The sequence below is a fragment of the Anabrus simplex genome, chromosome 13 (assembly GCF_040414725.1).
Source record: "Anabrus simplex isolate iqAnaSimp1 chromosome 13, ASM4041472v1, whole genome shotgun sequence".
Lineage (NCBI taxonomy): Eukaryota > Metazoa > Arthropoda > Insecta > Orthoptera > Tettigoniidae > Anabrus > Anabrus simplex.
In genome coordinates, this window is record NC_090277.1 from 53,873,015 (window position 1) to 53,896,070 (window position 23,056).

Here is a 23,056-nt window from a genome sequence, read left to right on the forward strand (position 1 = left end):
TCTCGTTTGGGTATAAATACACTCAAAACTGGTTTTAATGACTCCGAAGGGACCATCAATTAACGGTCGTTATAGGCAATATTCGCACAAACCGGTTATAACGACTCCGAAGGACCGCCAATTAACGGCCATTATAGGCAATAGTCATACGAACCGGTTATAACGACTCCGAAGGGACCGCCAATTAACGGTCGCTATAGGCAATAGTCGCACAAACCCGTTATAACGACTCTGAAGGACCGCCAGTTAACGGTCGTTATAGGTCGATAGTCGTACAAACCGGTTATAACGACTCCGAAGTGACCGCCAATTAACGGTCGTTATAGGCGATAGTCGCACAAACCGGCTATAACGACTCGGAAGTGATCACCAATTAACGGTCGTTATAGGCAATAGTCGCACAAACCGGTTATAACGACTCCGAAGGGACCGCCAATTAACGGTCGTTATAGGCGATAGTCGCACAAACCGGCTATAACGACTCCGAAGTGACCACCAATTAACGGTCGTTATAGGCGTAGTCACACAAACCGGTTATAACGACTCCGAAGGGACCGTCAATTAACGGTCGTTATTGGTGATAGTCGCACAAACCGATTATAACGACTCCGAAGGGACCGCCAATTAACGGTCGTTATAGGCGATGGTCGCACAAACCGGTTATAACGACTCTGAAGGGACCGCCAATTAACGGTCGTTATAGGCGTAGTCACACAAACCGGTTATAATGACTCCGAAGGGACCGCCAATTAACGGTCGTTATAGGCAATAGTCGCACAAACCGGTTATAACGACTCCGAAGGGATCGCCAATTAACGGTCTTTATAGACGATAATTGCACAAACCGGTTATAAGGAATCCGAAGGGACCACCAATTAACGGTCGTTATAGGCGATAGTCACACAAACCGGTTATAATGACTCCGAAGGAACCGCCAATTAACGGACGTTATAGGCGATAATCGCACTAACCGGGACTGTTTTATTTGTTGCTAAAAATGTCACGTCTGTAATTTTGACTGCAGACTTACATGGTTATTTATTTAGCTTATGGTACAAGTTAAACCGCGCACAAATTGAGTAACATGTGAAAGCAACAAATAATTTAGAAAATAGAATAAATATAAAAAGCCAAGGTAAAACGTAAAGTAGAAATCGAGAGATAGATAACAATACAGAAAAATATAAAGTAAAGTACAAAAATACAATAATGAAGTAAAATATAAGTGAATACATAAATTAACAAATGAAAACTAAACTAGGATGTCCAGTTGTTGCAGCCATGGAATAGCCGTTGTTGAAGCTGTTAGGAGGTCGTCGATACTTCCGCGGAAGTCTTTGCGTGTGTAAAGAAGGTGATGTATTGAATTGTCTGGAATTCTTCACCACAGTCACAGCCTGGAGAGGGTCGTTGGCCCCAAGAATGCATCGCAGAGCCACTTCTTCCATGCCCAGTGCGCACTCTGTTTAGTGGGGACCCATACACTCCGCGGAAGATGAAACCCGGGCGGAAGATGGGTAGCGTCAAAGATCGATCTCAATTCGTCGGAGGCCTTAGCAGTCCATTCTTCATTCCAAGTTCGTAGTCCACAGTGGTTTTCGTTCATCAGTTTTTGAGCCAGCTGCAGGGGAGGGTGTCATGATTTCAATCGGATTGAAGCGATTCTTTGGATGCCTTGATGAATTGGAAGCGATTTATTGGCCTGTATTTTACTTGCTTCTCGGATGAGATTGTTCATGCGGCGTAGAACTGAAGGAAGGATATTGCTGAGGACTGGAAGCCAGTGCAGTGGAGTTGTTTGGATGACACCGCTGATACTCCGCATTGTCTGATTCAGGACGGCGTCAATTTTCTTGGCGTGGGCTCTATTCAGCCAGTTGGAAGAGCAGTATTCAGCTATTGTATAGCGCAGGACCTCTCAGGGTGCATGCGCCTGGTGCATGCACTGTGTACGGTGCAAAAGACGACTTCACTTGGTTAACCAGAGTGCAGACTCCCACTCCTAGATTTGAAGAAATAGCGCTCTCTCTTTCCCCGCGCTTGTTACGCTCGCTCCCCCTGTCTCCCTCTTCCTCACTTGCTCTGTAGCGCTCCAAATCCGAGCCGAGTTGAGCCGAGCTTATCCGAGTAGCCCAGAGACGAAGCGTTGGTCCGAGCCGAGCCGAGTGGAACCGATGCACAGTGCACGGAGCTCTTGCACGCGTGAGATATTGGGCGTTTGAGAGGCCCTGGTATATACTATACTTAATGCAGAGGTACATGAAGTTGCCACTGTGCTGCCAGATAGCTTACATGAGATGTTGTTTCTTGTACTTAGTTTGGCTGCAAGGTTGGAGAGATGTTTACTGTACGACAGTGTCCGGTCCAGTGTTACATCGAGATATTTTGGGTTTGGGTTGTACGGTAAAATGCTCTCATGGAGAGTCACTTTCAAGGTGGTATTAGCCAATATGTTACTCAGATGGTAGCAAAATGTTTCTGTTTTGGTTGTGCTAGGTGTCAGGCGCCACTTTTGAAAGAAATTTGTCAGTAAGCAGATATCTTTCGTTAGCGTGTCCTTACATGGTTAATCTATACTAATATACATAGTTTCTTAAATTTTACAACTTGCTGACGGAGAATCGAACCCACGTCCTTCCACGCCTTTACTAGCTCGGACAGGCAGCCCTTTTTGAGGTCGTTAAAGCATGTTTTGTTTTGAAGGGTGGTGAGTGAAAATGGTCGAGAGAGTTTCATCTTGGGAGCGAGGTTTGGCGACCATGGTCCCCTAACTAGGTCTGGCGTGTCAGACTCCTCTCCCTCTTTTGTTCAACCCTTGTTCTTTTCCGACCCCGACGATATTTGATTTGCAAGATCTAGGGAGTCTTCAATTTTCACGCTCTTCGTGGCCGTTCCCCTTCTCCTTTTACAGATTCCTTCATTCTTCGAGCCAACGGCCGTAACCGTGTTGAAACACCGGATCCCATGAGATCTCCGAAGTTAAGCTACATTGGGCGGTGTCAAGATTTGGATGGGTTGCCACGCGCTGTTGGTGGGGGTAAGGGAATGGAGGAGTGGAAAGGAACTGGCCACGCTACCGTAAGTAAACTACGGCTCAGGCACACCTCTGCGGAGGGTTGGAGCTGCCTTCGGGCACAATACACCCTTACGTTTCATTCTTCGAAGTGTTGGGCTTTTTCGATTTTCCCTTCTCTTAATGTTAGTAGAGGATAGCTGCGCAGTTGTGCTTGCTATTAAAACAGTAATCACCGGGTGAGTTGGCCGTGCTGTTAGGATCGCGCAGCTGTAAGCTTGCATCCGGGAGATAGTGTGTTCGAACCCCACTGTCGGCAGCCCTGAAGATGGTTTTCCGTGGTTTCCAATTTTCAGACCAGGCTGTACCTTAATTAAGGCCACGGCCGCTTCCTTCCTACTCCTAGGCCTTCCCTATCTCATCGTCACTACAAAACCTATCTGTGTCTGTTTGACGTAGAGCAAATAGCAAAAAAAGTCAGTAATCACCACCACTACCCCCAGACGTGCAGTTCACCCATGGGTGAATAGGTAAACCTTCACAGGCCAGCCGAGCACGTCTTCGGACATCAAATAAAATAAACTTTCTATAAAAGAAACCGGTTGATGGACGAAGAATGCTATTCTTTAATTTAGTTTCTGACAGCTCTAATGGAAGGGTACAATTTTCGCGGCATCTTAGAGAAGGTTGATCGTTTTAAATTTCGCCGTGGGCCGTGCCAACACCCCCACGACGAGGCTAGCTGCCCGAGGTCACGGACTGGTCTAGCAAGGTAATTCATCTTCTCAAAGGTCAGGGAAGAAGAGTCTGACTGCATTGTTCACTGTCTGATGACCCTGCTTAGCCACGGGCTTGATCGGGTGAATTCACTTGCATGTGCTGGTCTGTTATATCAGTTAACAGTATCTTAAACAGAGAATACCGTAATTTTTGTAACTTAATTTATCCACAACTTGTTTAAGAATACGCTCTCTCACTGCCATCCTATCGTACAAGAAGAGCCACGAGAAATGCTAGGGAAATGGTGTTCCACAAGGGTGGGTATTGGCCCCACTGTTGCACAATATTTACCCCAATCACCAACCAACCTGAATACGTGTTTTGCGGAGGATATACTTGGTCAAAAGCGATACAGAGATGTGTTACCAGCAGCCATATAGCGCATGGCTGTACGTCGCCGTGGTCATAGTTAACATTGTTAAGTAGAACTTAAGAATGTGAAAAGTAAACCTGTTTATACATTAATACGGATATGTTTTTGAGCTGGGGGCTCTGTCTGGAGTTAACGTCATCAATTTCTTGACGACATTGTAACCATGGTATCCAGTGTTCGTCATCTACTTATACTAGGTCAGTAGCGTCTTCTATACGTTGCTATAAGAACGCAAGCTTCGTGAAACCGACTACTATTTACTACCTATCGTACTTGGGGATTATTTGAACATCTGGCTATACGTTTCTCTCCTTCATGCGTTATTCGAACACCCTCGAATTAATGAACGACCCAGCCACTTCCACTAGGAGAAGTAGTATTTACACCGGTGCTGTGTTCAGTCTCTACGTAAACCACTTAACAACCTAACAGTACGTTTTGTATTTTTCCTATCACCGTCCATACCTGAGTACAACTAATTTACTGAAACATATGTCTGTACAGTCATTCATTGTGTACCAGCCATGGGGCTGATTTGTCCCTCTTATAACAAGTTCTCCAGTTCTCACGACAGTGGACGTTCTCTTATAATAGACAAAAAGTGCGATTTCTCACTTCTTGTTCAGGTCAATAAAAGTGTGCCGTGACCTTCCTCTTCCAATCAGTCAATCACTACTGATCTGCATTTAGGACAGTCCCCCAGTTGGCATATTCCCTATCTCTTGTTTTCCTAGCCTTTTCTTAAATGATCGCAAAGAAATTGGAAATTTATTGATCTTCTCCCTTGGTAAGTTATTCCAATCCCTAACTAGCCTCGCTTTAAATGAATATTTGCCCCAATTTGTCCTCTTGAATTCAAAATTTGTCTGCATCTTTCGTACTTTTAAGGACACCACTCAAACTTATTCGTCTACTAATGTCACTCCACGCTATCTCTCCACTGACAGCTCGGAACATACCACTTAGTCGAGCAGCTCGTCTCCTTTCTCCCAAGTCTTCCCAGCTCAAACTTTGCAACATTTTTGTAACGCTACTGTTGTCGGAAATCGCCCAGAACAAATCGAGCTGCTTTTCTTACTCATCTTCGTTACAGTAGCCAACCTCAGATATTATTTTTCCCAAGGAAGATACCGGTTCGAGTGCCACAGTATGTATGGAAATGTAGTGATCTTTCCTTGATTTACTTACCGATATAACATTGGTCTAGATTTTCATCCCATATTTATGCCTAGTATCATCCTTTTGAGGGTTCTACAGCTACATGCTAGTATTGCTTGATCATCTGAAACAATCGGTGTGCACACAAGTCTACATGCAACTTTCTAGGTCTTCACTGAGGATTGCGTCAGCAAAACCATTAAAGAGATCTGGTGGGAGTACGTATCCCTGGGGAACTCCCTTGCATATCCGTCTGTACATTAATGTGTGAATGTGTTTTTCATTTGTTTCATTCCTTCAGTATTGTATTTCTCTTCGCGAAGAATCCTTATTAGATCCTCTACACTCCTGAAAGCATAGAATTGTGGATATGAACTCGAACCTTGTCTTCTAAGCCCAAAAACATGTCCATGATGCTATACTTCAAAATGCCTTCCCTTAACATTGATACGTGTTCCTACAGTACTACAGAGTCTTCTCTTATCTTAAGTGTTTAAAAATCACATCAACACTGACAAAATTTCAATTGGTACGGAGGGCATTTTGAACTAGAGGTGTAACAAACGGTTATTATTGTGTAACTGCTGCATTTGTCACTGCTACATTAAAGTAACTGAGAAAAGTAACAGTTAAAAATAATGTCCAACGTTACTCACCTTTTATTGGTCATAGTCTAGTCACGGCTTCAAGCTTGTCTCTTTACAGCTGTGTTGCGAAGTCCCATTCATCCACTCGCACATGCGTGCACGCATCACTACACTGTTGAAAGTCGGTGCAGCAAAACACGCATTCCTATTTGCTATAAAGGTAACAAAAGGCAGGCAACGGATGAAATGAGAAGATAATATAGTGTCTTTTTTTTAAATCTACAGGAGTGAGTTTGACAATGCTCCGATCAAAGACAGAGAAGACAAGAAAACAAGATGATCTGTCTGCCAAACCTCGACACAAACCGGTACAAGAGGATCGATGAAGTAAAATGAAGTAATGTTATGTTATCTATAATATCAATATGGAAAGTTAGCATACTAATTTATTTATGGTACAAGAAAAATTATGCGGGTGAAACTTACAATAGTATTATAATGTAGGTTGCCCTGCACGATGTCTTGAGTCAACGATTACCAGATGACAGCAGCAACTTAAAACAAATACACTATAGAGTATATTATACACTATAACGTACTTGACTTAAAGCAATCTCCTACAAAAGCGGTCACACTTGGAAGACATGCATTCTATCTGAACTCCGAAGGTCACATTCTGTGTCTGTAAGCTGCTACTAGTGACAGTTCCCACTTCCCAGTTACCATTTTCACTAGTACGTTATTCTGTTGTCGTTACTCGGTAACTTGTTATTTTTTGTCCTCGTTACATTTGTAACAGTGACAGGCATGTAACTGTGACAAAGTAACTGCTACGTTATTTTCCAGCTATCTCTATTTTGAACATTTAATGTAAGGCAGAGTTTCTTGTGGTATGCTGCTACGTTCTGTTCCTGTATGTGCCACGAACCTGCTACGCTGGCGTAGCAGGGGGAGAGGTGATACTCCCACGTGGCGCGTCCCAGGTGGCGGATAGGGGGGTCCTAACCGGCTTGCGGGCGGACTTGAGGGAAATAAAATACCTCTCGCGGACCAAACACACTACCCCCTGCGGGTGGGGGACGCACATGTAGAATACACCCGCGGTATCCCCTGCCTGTCGTAAGAGGCGACTAAAAGGGGCGACCAAGGGCTGACTGAATTAGAACCATGAAACTAATTTTGAATCGTTCCATCACGCGGGGAACACCATAGGTTGCCTGTACTTGCGAGTAGTACCACTAAATTTGGTACGAAATAGGTTTGTGATTAGTAGCAGTAAAAGCCTGGCCTGGTGGATTCCAGTACCCGTGCGTCGTACCCATGTGAGCAACACCGCGGGTCTGGGCGTAGCCTGTGAGTTGTACCACTATATGAGCAGCACCGTGGGTCTGCGTTGCCTGTGATTAGTACCCACTATGTGAGGAACACCACGGGAATACAGGCGCCCGTGTTTAGTACACCTAGGTGGGGAACCTTCTCGGTTTGCGTTGACTATGAGTTGCACCATTGTGTGAGACACACCATAGGTCTGCGTTACTTGTACGTATTGCAATACTTGTGAGTAGTACCATCTTTTGTGGAACACCGTGAGTCTTCGCTACTTCTGATTAATACCCCAACATGACACATACCATGGTTCTATTTTACTCGCGACATGTACCATTCTGTGGGGCCTTAGACGTGGATTTTGCACCCCCTTTAGACACCAAGCATCATTGTGCTTTATAAGTGGCTCCTTGGTCGGTAATAATGTTATTTTCGATCTGTATTGAGTCCGATCCACTGGTTTTTGTTTGTTTGTTTTGTGTTTTGTTGAGTTCCTGTCCATCAATTCATTCTTCATGCCATATTTTATTTTTATTTTGGTCAGTGGATGCCTTTGCAATTTTTGTTCTTTCATTTCGTACCATTAGGGGCCGATGACCTTCGATATTAGGCCCCTTAAAACAACAAGCATCATCATCATCATCATCATCATCATCATGTTCCTGTGTGTTTCCCATGATTAATAATAATAATAATGTTATTTGCTTTACGTCCCACTAACTACTTTTTAAGGTCTTCGGAGACGCCGAGGTGCCGGAATTTAGTCCCGCAGGAGTTCTTTAACGTGCCAGTAAATCTACCGACACGGAGCTGTCGTATTTGAGCACCTTCAAATACCACCGAACTGAGCCAGGATCGAACCTGCCAAGTTGGGGTTAGAAAGCCAGCGCCTTAACCGTCTGAGCCACTCAGCCCGGCTTTCCCATGATTAATATACTAAGTAGAATTGTAGAAAATAATTTCTAACATGGAAACAAAGCGTTTCCGGATCCTTGTCCACATAACATATTTTCTTCTTCTATGTGCGAGATTACCAGATGACAGCAGCAACTTAAAACAAATACACTATAACGTACTTGACTTAAAGCAATCTCCTAAAAGTTTGGTCGTACCATATTTCAGTCATCAATGATTTGCTTTTAAGGCTGTCGCGCAGGTGGCAGATTCCCTATCAGTTTTTAAACGTTTTCAAAGAACTTGGGAATGTATGGTACAAATCTCTAGATACTTTAGTCCAATTCCTTGCTCCTCGTCCTATAAACTAATATTTGCAGCAATTTGTCCTCTTGATTTCCAACTTTATATTATCCTGCTTTTAAAAGCTTCACTCAAGCTTGTTCGTCAACAAATGTAACTCAGTGAAACCACATGGTCGAGCATCTCATCTCCTTACTCCCAAGTCTTCCCAGCCCAAACTTCGCAACATTTTCGGAACTTTTGTCAGAGATCACCGAGAACAAATAGTGCTGATTTCCTTTGGATCTTTTTACAGTTCTTGTATTCTGTAGTCCTGGTGTAGGTCCCATACACTGGAATCATACTCTAATTGAGGTCTTACCAGAGACTTATACGCCTTCTCCTTTACATCCTTACTACAACTCCTAAATTCTCCCGTAACAATGTCAAGAAATATGTAACCTTTCTTAATAACCTCGCTAATATGATTACGAGCGGACGACTTGGCCATGCGCAGCTGTGAGCTTGCATCCGGGAGATAGTGGGTTCGAACCCCACTGTCGGCAGCCCTGAAGATTGTTTTCAGTGTTTTCCTATTTTCACACCAGGTAAATTCTGGAGCTGTACCATAAGGCCATGGCCGCTTCTTTCCCTCTCCTAGGCCTTTCCTAGTCCATCGTCGCCATAAGACCTATCAGTGACGGTGCGACGTAAAGCAATTAATAAATTGGACTTTACCTCTTGGAGAAACTTACAGCCAGAATTTCTATCCCGTTTACCATCATACCACTGTCCTCTGTCAATCTTACAACATTGTCTAGGTCCCCCTGTAGTCGCTCATAACTAGAGTCCGGACTTTCATGCATTAATAGGTTAGAACGCAAAATTACTGAAGCGAGCAGCAAGGGTAGTCCACCTTCACAACGATTATGCGATGGGGATTGCATAAACATTAGGGGTACGGCCCATCAGAACCACTATAATTTATGTTACCCTTGCTACATTATGAAAGAGCGGGTGGCCGACACTTACTACTAACCAAGTTACTTTGCAATCTGACCTGTTACAGCATAAAAATCCGGGCTGTACTCATAACCCTGCAACTCATTTTATATTCTATATACTATAACATCAACAGCAAATAGCTTCATCTGTGCTATCAGTTCTTCACTCATATCAATTAAATATACGAGTATAAAAAGACATAAAGGTCAAATACATTTACCCTGCGGGGATCGGTTGTGAAGTTATCGGAAAGGCTAAACTGTTAATCTAAGACTCTCTATAAAATGAGGCAAGAAGAAGACGACGGATATAATTAAAACAAATCACCTATTTAATCTTTAAATTATTAATTCGTTGATTAATGAATTAATTATCGTCGAGCTTGCCTTGCTGGCACGTTTGCCTGGCTTAAGCTGCGTGAATATTTTACGATGTTATTTCTCAAAGACTTGTAAGTAAAATTAATGCCTGTGTGGGAGGAGTCAGCTGTTATGTCAGATCAACATCCACCTGCTGCACCTTCAGGGCAATGACTCTGTAAGTCAAAACTACCTCAGGCCATTCTCGGCTCTGTTAGTGGCTAAGGTTCCACAATGTAAGAATTATTTGCCATCCAGAGAGTATCTCTGAAACCCTTACTGGCGGTCAACATTTTCAAAATACAATGCTTTAAAAACACATTATTGTTTAATGCGTTTTTTATCTTGCTATATGTCTGTAAGTACATTATAAATTACGAAGAGCATAGTCGCGTACAATAATAGTAAAAATTATGTACTGAGCAGGTGGCTGCACGGTTAGAGTCACGTAGCTTCTTCTTCTTCTTCTTCTTCTTCTTCTTCTCCTTCTTCTCCTTCTTAAATTCAGTCTAATAACTGGCTTGCCGCTGTGATGAGTCCTCTCCAACTCGGTCGATGCTGTCGAGTACGTTTTCGTCTGCATAGTCCCGTAGCTATCAGCTTGTTTTCGGGAGATTGTGGGTTGGAATCTTACAATCGGCAGCCCAGAAGATGGTGTTCCGTGGTTTCTTATTTTCACACCAGGTAAATGTACCGTAATTAAAGCCAAGATCAATTCCTTCTCTCTCTTAGCCTTTTCCTAACCCGTCGTCGCCATAAGATCTATTTGTGTCGGTGCGATGTAATGCAGAATGTAAAAAAAAAAAAAAAAAAAAAAAAAAAAAAAAAATCCACAGTGCTTCAGACAAGCAACTCAATGTTGAAAACATCCTAGGGATATCAGTTACAAATTTTAGGTAAATGAAGTATAATAAAATATGAGAACACTTTATTTATTCCTAAAAATTTCAATCCTTTTGTTAATCATCGTTATCCGGTCGATTAGATTAGCAGTTTGCCTTTTTCTACCACTACGAGTGCTAATGTGAGTCAATTCATTGTTTTACTTAAGCACCACTACGAGCGCTAATGTGAGTCAATGCATTGTTTCACTTAAGCACCCCTACGAGCGCTAATGTGAGTCAATGCATTGTTTCACTTAAGCACCCCTACGAGCGCTAATGTGAGTTAATGCATTGTTTCACTTGAGCACCACTACGAGCGCTAATGTGAGTCAATGCATTGTTTCACATGAGCACCACTACGAGCGCTAATGTGAGTTAATGCATTGTTTCACTTAAGCACCACTACGAGCGCTAATGTGAGTCAATGCATTGTTTCACTTAAGCACCACTACGAGCCCTAATGTGAGTCAATGCATTGTTTTACTTAAGCACCACTACGAGCGCTAATGTGAGTCAATGCATTGTTTCACTTGAGCACCACTACGAGCGCTAATGTGAGTCAATGCATTGTTTCACATGAGCACCACTACGAGCGCTAATGTGAGTCAATGCATTGTTTCACTTAAGCACCATTACGAGCGCTAATGTGAGTCAATGCATTGTTTCACTTAAGCACCACTACGAGCGCTAATGTGAGTCAATGCATTGTTTTTCAAGAAACTAAAAAAATGCCTGGGGATATTGAGCCGAGGAGCATATTACAAAAATAATTATATAAATGAGTTAATTTCGCTAGGATTTGAATAAAAAGAAAACTAGTAAAGAAACAAGCGATTTTAGGCTGTTTTTCCGGAAATACATTTTAGCCGGAAGTGATTTTCAATTTTTCTTGTTTGATAGAGCTATCCAAGACTCACAATTTGAAACTTTTCCGGGCCCTTTTAGCCCTTTAACTTTGAGCACAATTGAGAAAATTGCTTAATTTTACGTTTTTCGTAGTATGGGGACCCCTAGTTTGTCTACTGAGAAATATTTTCAATGTTAAAATCTTCTGTCATCGTTGGTTACTCTGCTACCCAAGAAACAATATTCATCTACTTCTATCGGGCGAGTTGGCCGTGCGGTTAGGGGCGCGCAGCTGTGAGCTAGTGGGTTCGAACCCCAATGTCTGCAGCCCTGAAGATGGTTTTTCGGTGGTTTCCCACTTTCACACCAGGCAAATGCTTGGGCTGTATCTTAATTAAGGCCACGGCTGCTTACTTCCCATCCCTAGCCCTTTCCTTTCCCATCACCGCCATAAGACCTATCTGTATCGGTGCGACGTGAAACGGATTGTAAAAAAAAAAAAAAAAAGAGAGAGAACTATCTGCCACATATGTCCATCGAAAAAAGACGAGAATGACAACAATGCTTTTGTGCTGTTTGTTGTAAAGCATTTTGCAAAGGACACCGAACGCAAGTGTGCTCTGTGTTCGAAATAAATGTTCTCATTGTTGTCAAAACTACTGTTTGTATGTCTTTAGATAGTGCCCTGCGTTGTTTCGTAGTGATAATATACAATAAAAAGTGTCACCTAATGGTCCTTATTTTTATCATGTCGTAAAAATAACGAACGTTTGTGAATTAAGATAATTGAAGAAGGTTTGTGCTCCAGGATTAAAGCAGGGCGGCCGCGCGCGACAAAAGTTCGGCGGAGGCAGCTGCCATCGCCCAGAGTACAAACACTGTGCGTTCGGTCTTAATTTATATGAGAGACCCAAGGGCGCCCATACCCGGGGGCAAGGTGGGGCCGCGGCCCCCCTCTAGCTCTCAGGGAAGGCAAAAATCTAGTTTAGTCTGGTGTTTTCCTTTCAAGAAAATGATTTAAAAGTCAGTATTACGTAAAAGTGGTAGTACCGTCCCCCACCAACAGGCAGGGAATACCGTGGGTTATTCTACGGCAGAATACAAATCGCCATTTATCTTCCAAAATATTAAAATTACTGCGTACCCCCAGGTCTGGACCCCCCTCTAGAAACAGTCATATGGGCGCCCATGGAGAGACCCTGTGCGTGTCGAAGTATTATTGTAATTATTTGTGTTATACATTTACGTTTGTATGAATGCGATGGTTTGGTTGGGTGTAGAAATGGTCAAAAAATTTGTATTGTACGAGTGTACGCAATGTGTTAATAAACAACGGGACCAGAGTAATATAATCCTTTTACAAACAATGTACTTATGGCCGGTACTGTAATTTACGTTTTTTATTGTGTACGCTCATTATCTTGATTTGCAAAACATGCCAGACTAAAAAGGGTGTCAAGCGTTTAAGTAGTTATTTAATTAATTGCACACTTTTCTTGAGTTCCCTCGTAATTGCACAATAATTAGCGTCCGTTTAATTACATCTTAGCTACGGCCAGACGAACGATCTTCTCTCCAGCCACTAAGAACTCAAGGATACCAGGTGCTTATTTGATCATTTCTGCTGTATTTACTTTTACATTTGTAAAGCTTCACGCAAGTTAACGAGTCGTGAATATACCGTGAAAAGTATTTCTTTTTAAAAACAAAAAAGGAATAAGGTAGGGAGATCTGATGTGTCATTATCATAAAATTGTAGTTAACCTCTACTGTGGAGCGAGTATTAGTCTGTACCTCAAGTGACCTTGACAGACAGTCACGAGTACCCACGTAATTTTCGTTTAAGCAGTAGTTAATTGCTTTTATGTGTGTTGGAGATTAGTTTTGTTTAAAATGCTGTGTAATCGCTCATGCCTTTGTACTGCTTACTTCATTTTCACACATTTTATAACATTGTTAACCGCCTTGGCCTCTAGGAGTCTCGAGTTCACAGTTTTCATGAATGCTGCAATATTTGCACTATTTAGGAACCCAATATGACATTTTCAAGAAGAAAACAATTCTGTAGTTTCGTGTACTCGAAAGGGTACGTTTCACATTTGATACATTGGGTCTCTACCAAGACGAACCACACAAAAGAATACACAGTTTACTGTGAGACTACAAATACACGAGTTTTCATGTTACAAAACGAGTTTCAATTTTCATGGAAGTATTTTAGTCGCGTTTTTATAACGTTTTAGTAGAATTAACAGGTATTTGTTAATCTAGCATCATCATCTTCACCTTAATCATCTAGAGGAAGTGTTGGTGTTTGAATATCTGCTTTATTGTTGTAATTACCAGCCTCCAAATCGGAATTGCAAGGGTCCCAAACATCCAACAATTCAGATACTTCATGCACTTTCAATATCAATACTGAAAGGCCGGCTCCATGGATAAATGGTTAGTGTGCTAGCCTTTGGTCACAGGGATCCCGGGTTCGAAATTCCAGCGCCTGGCCGAGGCGTTAAAGGCGTGCTCGTTTCGCCTGGAAGGACGTAGGTTCGATTCCCCGTCAGGAAGTTGAAAATTTTGAGAAATGAGGTTCCCACTTTTGGAGGTGCACAGGGCGCTGAGTTTCTCAGCCTACACCAAAAATGAGTACTAGGTTAGGCCTAAGTCCTGGAGGCAAAGGCGGCCGGACGTAAAGCTAATCTTCTACCCCTCCAATAGCCTCCATGATCTGTATGGAGATCACTTTGCTTTTATAAAGGCCTTTCCGGAGGCCGCACGCCATTATTATTATTATTATTATTATTATTATTATTATTATTATTATTATTATTATTATTATTATTATTATTATTATTAATCTGGTGTTCCCCAGGGTCGGCTTTTCCCTCGGACTTGGCAAGGGATCCCACCTCTACCGCCTCAAGGGCAGTGTCCTGGAGCTTCAGACTCTGGGTCGGGGGATACAACTGGGGAGGATGACCAGTACCTCGCCCAGGCGGCCTCACCTGCTATACTTAACAGGGGCCTTGTGGGGGGATGGAAAGATTGGAAGGGATTGACAAGAAAGGGAGAAGGAAGCAGCCGTGACCTTGAATTAGGTACCATCCTGGGATTTGCCTGGAGGAAAAGTGGGAAACCACTGAAAAGCTTTTTCTGGATGGCTGATGTGGGAATCGAACCCACTTCTACTGAGTTGACCTCCCGAGGCTGAGTGCAGCCCGTTCCAGCCCTCGTACCACTTTTCGAATTTCGTGGCAGAGCCGGGAATCGAACCCGGGCCTCCGGGGAGTGGCAGCTAATCACACTAACCACTACACCACAGAGGCGGCATTTGTCTGAAATCACTCAGAATAAATCGTTATGCTTTCCTTTGAATATTTTTTTTTTTTTGCAGTTCTCTTATCGAGTGGTCCTGGTGTGGGTCCCATACATTGGAGCCATACTCTAACTGTGGTCTTACCAGAGACTTATACGTCCTCGGGTTCGATTCCCGGCCGGGTCAGGGTTTTTTTATTGTACAGAATTAATATCCCTGGCCTGTGGATTGGGTGTTAGTGTCGCCCTTAATGTTCCTTTCCTCATATTCAACCGTTTACACTTTCGCAATTTCCAAATACATGCAGGTTCATAACATATGGTGCAAAGTAGCGGCAAAAGATCTTTTTAGGTCGACGCCCCGAATATATAGCATTTAAAAAAAAAACTAAATACTCTCATAACCATGTGAAGAGATCTGCAATGCGGTCGTGAATTCTAAATATTCAATACAGCGGCTTTGTTTACAGCAGGCCTCAAACTACTTCAAACAGTCCATAATTACATGGATAATAATATATAGTAACTTACCTACAGCTGCGCGTTGCTTACCTTATAATAATAATAATAATAATAATAATAATAATAATAATAATAATAATAATAATAATAATAATAATAATAATAATAATAATAATAATAATAATAATAATAATCGTATGGCCTCAGCTACCGTGTGCAGACATTTCGATTTGACGCCATCTGGCTGTATGCTCGTCAATTTCGACGTTCCGTTTTACTCTAGGTCCGCTAGATGGCAGACAGAGTAAACCGGATCTCTCTTGGGCGTCTATGGCTGAGATTTAATTAATTTTGTCGGGTAAATACCAAATGTATCACCAGAGATCTTTTACATGCCGACATCGTACGACATGGAGTGTCGAATGGACTTTTTTCCGCCCTTCAAAAATCCGACTACCTCTGCCGGGTTTGAACCCGTTATCTTGGGATTCGGAGGCCGACACTCTACCACGGATACACAGAGGCAGCTAATAATCAGGTAATACACGCGCGTGAAAAACAATGTTCTAACATGATCTATCAGATGTCATCATCATCATCATCTGTTTACCCTCCAGGTTCGGTTTTTCCCTCGGACTTTGCGAGGGATCCCACCTCTACCGCCTCAAGGGCAGTGTCCTGGAGCTTCAGACTCTTGGTCGGGGATACAACTGGGGAGTATGACCAGTACCTCGCCCAGGCGGCCTCACTTGCTATGGTGAACAGGGGCCTTGTGGAGGGATGGGAAGATTGGAAGGGATAGGCAAGGAAGAGGGAAGGAAGCGGCCGTGGCCTTAAGTTAGGTACCATCCCGGCATTCGCCTGGAGGAGAAGTGAGAAACCACGGAAAACCACTTCCAGGATGGCTGAGGTGGGAATCGAACCCACCTCTACTCAGTTGACCTCCCGAGACTGAGTGGACCCCGTTCCAGCCCTCGTACCACTTTTCAAATTTCGTGGCAGAGCCGGGAATCGAACCCGGGCCTCCGAGGGTGGCAGCTAATCACGCTAACCACTACACCACAGAGGCGGACATCTATCAGATGTACTGCGTCTTATTGGACAACTAGAGTCCTCATTACGAATGGTTTCCTGTTTAGTACCTAGTACCTTACCTTGCATTCCTCCAAAGATATGCATGGCCTGAACGAAAATAGGTTTGGAAATATGTCTCTCGGTCATGGCTATCTATCAAAAGTTGCTCATTTCAGATGACCACCAACCATAAGACATATTTATGTCCTTAACTGTCAGTATCAGATAGATTTTTCGAAATTGTAAAGCCGAAGTCATACTCCTTTGCCATATCTGTACTCACGCATTCCTCGCCTCTTTATTTTGAGGCGGCCATGATCCGTATTATGCACGTTATAATTTGCCACCAAGGGGGCTGTTACTTCAAGGCTCCTGAGGGATATGTCGGCTGTTTTAAATACTCAAGCTCACGACATCAAGTTGTAACACCAGATCTCCTTGTCTAGCGCAGAGTAATGACAGCTTTTAGTCCTTATCTCATCACCAAGGCTCCACCATGTAGTCCGGGCGACCTTCAGCACACCCACGCCTGGATTCAGGGCTTGGTTCCCCGGAAATGTGTCAAGCAAACACCTTAAAATAGCATTCTTTGTTTCGCACGTCTGTATTCTTAAACAAAGCAGTACTTCTCAGTGTAGACAGACATGAAAAGTAGACAATGGACTACAAGATTTGAATGGCAAATGTTGGTCTTGCAACAAATTTTAACAGAACATATTATTTCTCCTCCTCTTTCTTTTTCTTTATTTCGACGTGGGCCATTGTGAAGTACGGATTAGCAACTTCACCATATTGGTTACACACATTCATCTTCTTCCTCCATTGACTCAGATATTCCGTTAGTATTTCTTCGCTCAGGTGCTTATTTCTTTTCTTTGTTCTTCCAAAACGACCCTTTGGAGGTTTCCTTCCATCTCCCTCTCTCAAATCATTGAAATCTGATCATCTGTTAACTAAAGATCCTCTTCCTTACTTCCGTCTCCTTGTTACCTGCTCTTTTTGGTACTTCATTCTCTGGAGTAACTTCCCACTTGCCAATTTTCTTTCTATATATAATTCGATTCAAAATTTCTTCAGGTTGAATTTGTGCGTTCTCATGTCCACTTTTGTTTGTTGTATCCAGGGGAAATTCTTCAGTTCTTCAACTTCTTCAAGAACATGGTGAGTTAGTCTGGTTTCTGGAAGCCTCCTAACATATCCATCAAATTTTAGCCTTCTTTTCTTGAGGTCTGCCGCAAAATTAGATTTTTTCTGTGGATATCAGGGTTTGGAGGCGGTACCCTTCTTCCGTGTGTCTTGGTCCTAAAATTTTTCCTCATGATTGTTTGCTCTTCTTTTAGGATATTTTCCTGCTCACCCTTTTTATGAAGCGTTAGAGTTTCCCCAGCATATAAAGCCTGAGTTTTGATTACAGTATTGTAATTATTATTATTATTATTATTATTATTATTATTATTATTATTATTATTATTATTATTATTATTATTATTATTGGAAGTAGTGTTAGACTCAACGAGGGATCTAATGTTTAAACGGATAAAGCTGCCATATTGAATATTTTATTACTGTGTATTGCTATTGTATACCATGTCACGTACGTATATAAATTCGTTATGCCTTATGTAGTGTGTGTTTGAATGTGGAATTCAATGCAAGTTGTTCATTGAATCGCCTTTATTTTTTCAGAAACTCTCCGACTGCGCCCATCTACTAGAAGACTGTATATACAAGTACCGGTAAGTCTTTTCATTATGCTGTTATTGGAGAAAAGATAATATCAGTCCAGTAACGTGGAAATATGCAGGTTTAGAAAATACAACTCAGAGAATTAGAGTAAGCGAAGCATTATCTGATCCTGTAATGATAAAGAGACGGGGTCCCACAGGGCACTGTTGTTGGTCCTTTATGTTTCCCTATGTATATAAATGATATGAGTAAAAGACTGGAATCACAGATAAGGCTATTTGCGGATGATGTTATGCTGTAGCGAGTAGTAAATGAGTTGGACAATGATGTGAGATGGACAGCAGACAGTGGTATAATGGTAAACGGGGAGAAAAAGTTAGGTTGTCCGTTTCACCAAGAGGAAAAGTCCTCTTAGTTTTAATTATTGTGTTGACGGTGTGATAGCAACTCATGGGCAACACTGCCAGTACCTAGGTGTTAATATGAGGAATGGTATTCATTGCTGTGAAAGATACACATCTCTTCACATGGTTATGAGGGTATCTAGGGGTTGTAGTAAGGATGTAAAGGATAGTACGTATAAGTCTTTGATAAGACCCAAATTAGAGCATGGTTCCAGTGTATGGGACCCACACCAAGACTACTTGATATGAGAACTGGACAAATTTCAAAGTAAAGCAAAGGAAAGAAATGCAGCACGGTTTGTTCTCGGCGGTTTCCGACAAACAAGTAGAGTTACGCAAATGTTGCAGACATTGTGCTGGGAAGACTAGGGAGTAAGGAGACGAGATGGTCGATTACAAAGTGGTATGTTCGAGCTGTCAGTGGAGACATAGCGTGGAATGACATTAATAGATGAATAAGTCTGAGAGAAGCTTTTAAAGGAAGGAGAGATTATAATATGAAGATAAAGTTGGAGGACGAATTCGGGCAAATATTATTTTATAGGACGATGAGTATGGAACTGGAAACGTTCGATACATTTCAAAGTTCTTTAAAACCGTTTAAGAAAATGCTAGGTAAACAATTGATGGCGAATCTGCTACCTGAGCGACAGTCCTAAATGTAGATGATTGATTTGATTTGATTTGATTTGATTTGATTTTGATTTTGATTTTGATTTTGATTTGATTTGATTTGATTTGATTTGATTTGATTTGATTTGATTTGATTTGATTTGATTTGATTTGATTTGATTTGATTTGATTTGATTTGATTTGATTTGATTTGATTGAAAGAGGGGGTAGATAAGGGAATATTTTTCTGTCTCAGATGTATGGTTGTATCACAGACGCGAATCTATTTTGAAAAAGGACCGAGCTCGATAGCTGCAGTCACTTAAGTGCGGCCAGTATCCAGTATTCGGAAGATAGTGGGTTAAAACCCCACTGTCTGCAGCCCGGAAGATGGTTTTCTTTGTTTCCCATTTTCACACCAGGCAAATGCTGGGGCTGTACTTATTAAAACCATGGCCGCATCCCTCCCATCTTTAAGACCCTTCCTATGCCATCGTCGCCATAAGACCTATCTGAGTCGGTGCGACATGAAACAACTTGTATAAAAAAGTTTTAAAAATTGACACAGTGCCACCTGTTGAGAGTTGTTCGTATAGTGTACCGTTTAAATGTAATAATAATACAATTTTATTTACATCGCACCGACATAGATAGGTCTCATGGCGAGGATAGTTTAGAAAAAGGGCTAGGAATGGAAGGGAAGCGGCCGTGGCCTTACCTTAAGTTAGGTACCATTCCGGCATTTACCTGGAGGAGAAGTGGGAAACCACGGAAAACCATTTCGAGGACGGCTGAGGTGGGAATCGAGCCACCTTACTCATATGACCTCCCGACGCTGAGTATACCCTGTTTCAGTCCCCACACCACTTTTCAAATTTCGTGGCAGAGCCGGGAATCGAATACGGGCCTCCGGGGGTGGCAGCTAATCTCACTAACCACTACACCACAGAGGCGGATGACATTTGTTTATACAATATAAATAATTAAGTGAGCAATGGTAACATTATCTTAACAAAACACAATATCATATAGATCTACTATAAAATAACTTATTCTACTTCATCTGTTTACCCTCCAGGGTCGGTTTTTCCCTCGGACTCAGCAAGGAGCCCCACCCCTACCGCCTCAAGGGCAGTGTCCTGGAGCTTCAGACTCTGGGTCTGTGGATACAACTGGGGAGAATGACCAGTACCTCGCCCAGGCGCCCTCACTTGCTATGCTGAACAGGGGCCTGGGAAGATTGGAAGGGACAGGCAACGAAGAGGGAAGGAAGTGGTCGTGGCCTTAAAGTAGTACCATCCTAGCATTTTCTTGGAGGAGAAGTGTGAAACCACGGAAAACCACGTCAATGATGAGTGAGGAAAGCAACGGGAAACTACCTCACTCCTCATTTCCCTAGTATGCCTTTTCAGTGACAGGTAGGCTATCTATGATAGCTGTTGGTGGAGCTGTAGAGGCTCAAACCAGCCTTCGGGCTGAATACCCAACACAAGGATGGCTGAGGTGGGATTTGAGCCCACCTCTACTCTGTTGACCTCCCGAAGCTGAGTGGACCCCGTTCCAGCCCTCGTATTGCACCCATAAGGCTGAAGGGCACAGTACCACTTTTCAAATTTCGTGCCAGAGCCGGGAATTGAACCCGGGCCTCCGGGGGTGGCAGCTAATCCCGCTAACGACTACACCACAGAAGCGGACATAAAATAACTTAACTCCTTGTTTAACAAATACCGAGCAAGTGGCTGCCAGCTTGCATTCTGGAGAAAGTGGGTTCCGTGGTTTACCATTTTCACGCCAAGCAAATGCCGGGGCCATACCTTAATTAAGGCCTATCTGTGTCGGTGCGACGTAAAGCAAATTGTAAAAAATAAAAATTGAATCATGACTTGTTAAAATAACCTAATTTAAGAGACAAACAAACCTGATTTATCAGCCGGTAAATGTTTTTCTTGAAAACTGCACTATTCTCATGATTCACACAGCAACATGTAGGGTATAAGTTCTTTAATTTTAATGCAATTTTACATACAGATTAAGGTGTTTAAAAAGTAGAAGTCTCCGTGGCTCCGGTGGTACCGCGCCGGACTCGCACCGCTGGGTTTCGTGGTTCAAATCACGGTCACTCCATGTGATACTAGTGCTGGAAAAGCGGAGGTGGGACAGGTTTTTCTCCGTGTACTCTGATACTTATGCTGGAAAAGCGGAGGTGGGATAGGTTTCTCTCCGTGTACTCTGATACTTATGCTGGAAAAGCGGAGGTGGGACAGGTTTTTCTCCGTGTACTCTGATACTTATGCTGGAAAAGCGGAGGTGGGACAGGTTTTTCCCGTGTACTCTGATACTTATGCTGGAAAAGCGGAGGTGGGACAGGTTTTTCCCCGTGTACTCTGATACTTGTGCTGGAAAAGCGGAGGTGGGATAGGTTTTTCTCCGTGTACTCTGATACTTATGCTGGAAAAGCGGAGGTGGGATAGGTTTTTCCCCGTGTACTCTGATACTTATGCTGGAAAAGCGGAGGTGGGATAGGTTTTTCCCCGTGTACTCTGATACTTATGCTGGAAAAGCGGAGGTGGGATAGGTTTTTCCCCGTGTACTCTGATACTTATGCTGGAAAAGCGGAGGTGGGACAGGTTTTTCCCCGTGTACTCTGATACTTATGCTGGAAGAGCGGAGGTGGGATAGGTTTTTCCCCGTGTACTCTGATACTTGTGCTGGAAAAGCGGAGGTGGGATAGGTTTTTCTCCGTGTACTCTGATACTTATGCTGGAAAAGCGGAGGTGGGACAGGTTTTTCCCCGTGTACTCTGATACTTGTGCTGGAAAAGCGGAGGTGGGATAGGTTTTTCCCCGTGTACTCTGATACTTATGCTGGAAAAGCGGAGGTGGGATAGGTTTTTCTCCGTGTACTCTGATACTTATGCTGGAAAAGCGGAGGTGGGATAGGTTTTTCCCCGTGTACTCTGATACTTGTGCTGGAAAAGCGGAGGTGGGACAGGTTTTTCTCCGTGTACTCTGATACTTGTGCTGGAAAAGCGGAGGTGGGACAGGTTTTCCTCCGTGTACACTGATACTTATGCTGGAAAAGCGGAGGTGGGATAGGTTTTTTCCCCGTGTACTCTGATAATTGTGCTGGAAAAGTGGACGTGGGATAGTTTTTTCTCCGTGTACGCTGGTTTTCCCTGTCATCATTCATTCCAGCAACACTCTCCAATATCATTTCATTTCATCTGTCAGTCATGAATCATTGCCCGAGAGGAGTGTTACAGGCTTCAACAGCTGGCACAATTCTTATCCTCGCCGCTAGATAGGGGCTTCATTCATTCCATTCCTGACCCGATCATTGACTGGAAAACAGACCGTGGTTTTTCATTAAGGTGTTTGAAGTCCATGGACTTAAGTCCTTTTAAAAATTCATTCTTGAATATTGTTAGTATATGACATAGTTTGAAACTGTACACATATAAATGGTTTTATTGCGCCTGTTCTTTAGTATTGCCAATTGCAAGGTATTAAGACATCAAAGGCTAACTACTTGAGAAGTGATGAGCGTGACAGTATTATTTCATTAATCGTCGTCATTAACATCACCCCTCAAAAAGTAGAGCAAAGTCATCTCTGTACAGGCCATGAACGCCCTTGGAGGAGTGGAAGGTGAAGGCTTCCACTATCCGTAACCTCGGCACGTGATGGGGTAGAGTGGTTAGCTCTACGCCCGGCCGTCTTTGCCCCCAGGAATTAACCTGGTACTCATTTCTGGTGTAGGCTGAGTGAACCTCAGGGCCATGTGCACCTTCGGGAGTGGAAATCTCGTTTCTTAAATTTTACGACTTCCTGACGGGGATTCGAACCCACTTCCTTCCGGGTGAACCGAGTACGTCTTTACCGCCTCGGCCAGGCAGACCCTAACATCACCCCTCCCCTGTCTTCATTTTTCCGCCGCAGAATCTCCTGGTAAAATGCGTCTTCTTCTGCACCACAAGGAATGCACAGTAGCACCTGTTGA

At 42.9% G+C, this 23,056-nt stretch overlaps 1 protein-coding gene across 2 annotated transcripts in view; it reads left to right on the plus strand.

The window, feature by feature from the left end:
- The window catches only part of LOC136884695 (uncharacterized), a 348,446-nt gene that overhangs the window by 123,059 nt on the left and 202,331 nt on the right, over nucleotides 1-23,056 (plus strand). For both annotated transcript variants that reach the window (XM_068230002.1, XM_067156971.2), the window contains exon 2: nucleotides 18,042-18,091. The gene's annotated coding sequence lies outside the window, so the exon portion shown is untranslated. The remainder of the gene's footprint in view (nucleotides 1-18,041; nucleotides 18,092-23,056) is intronic.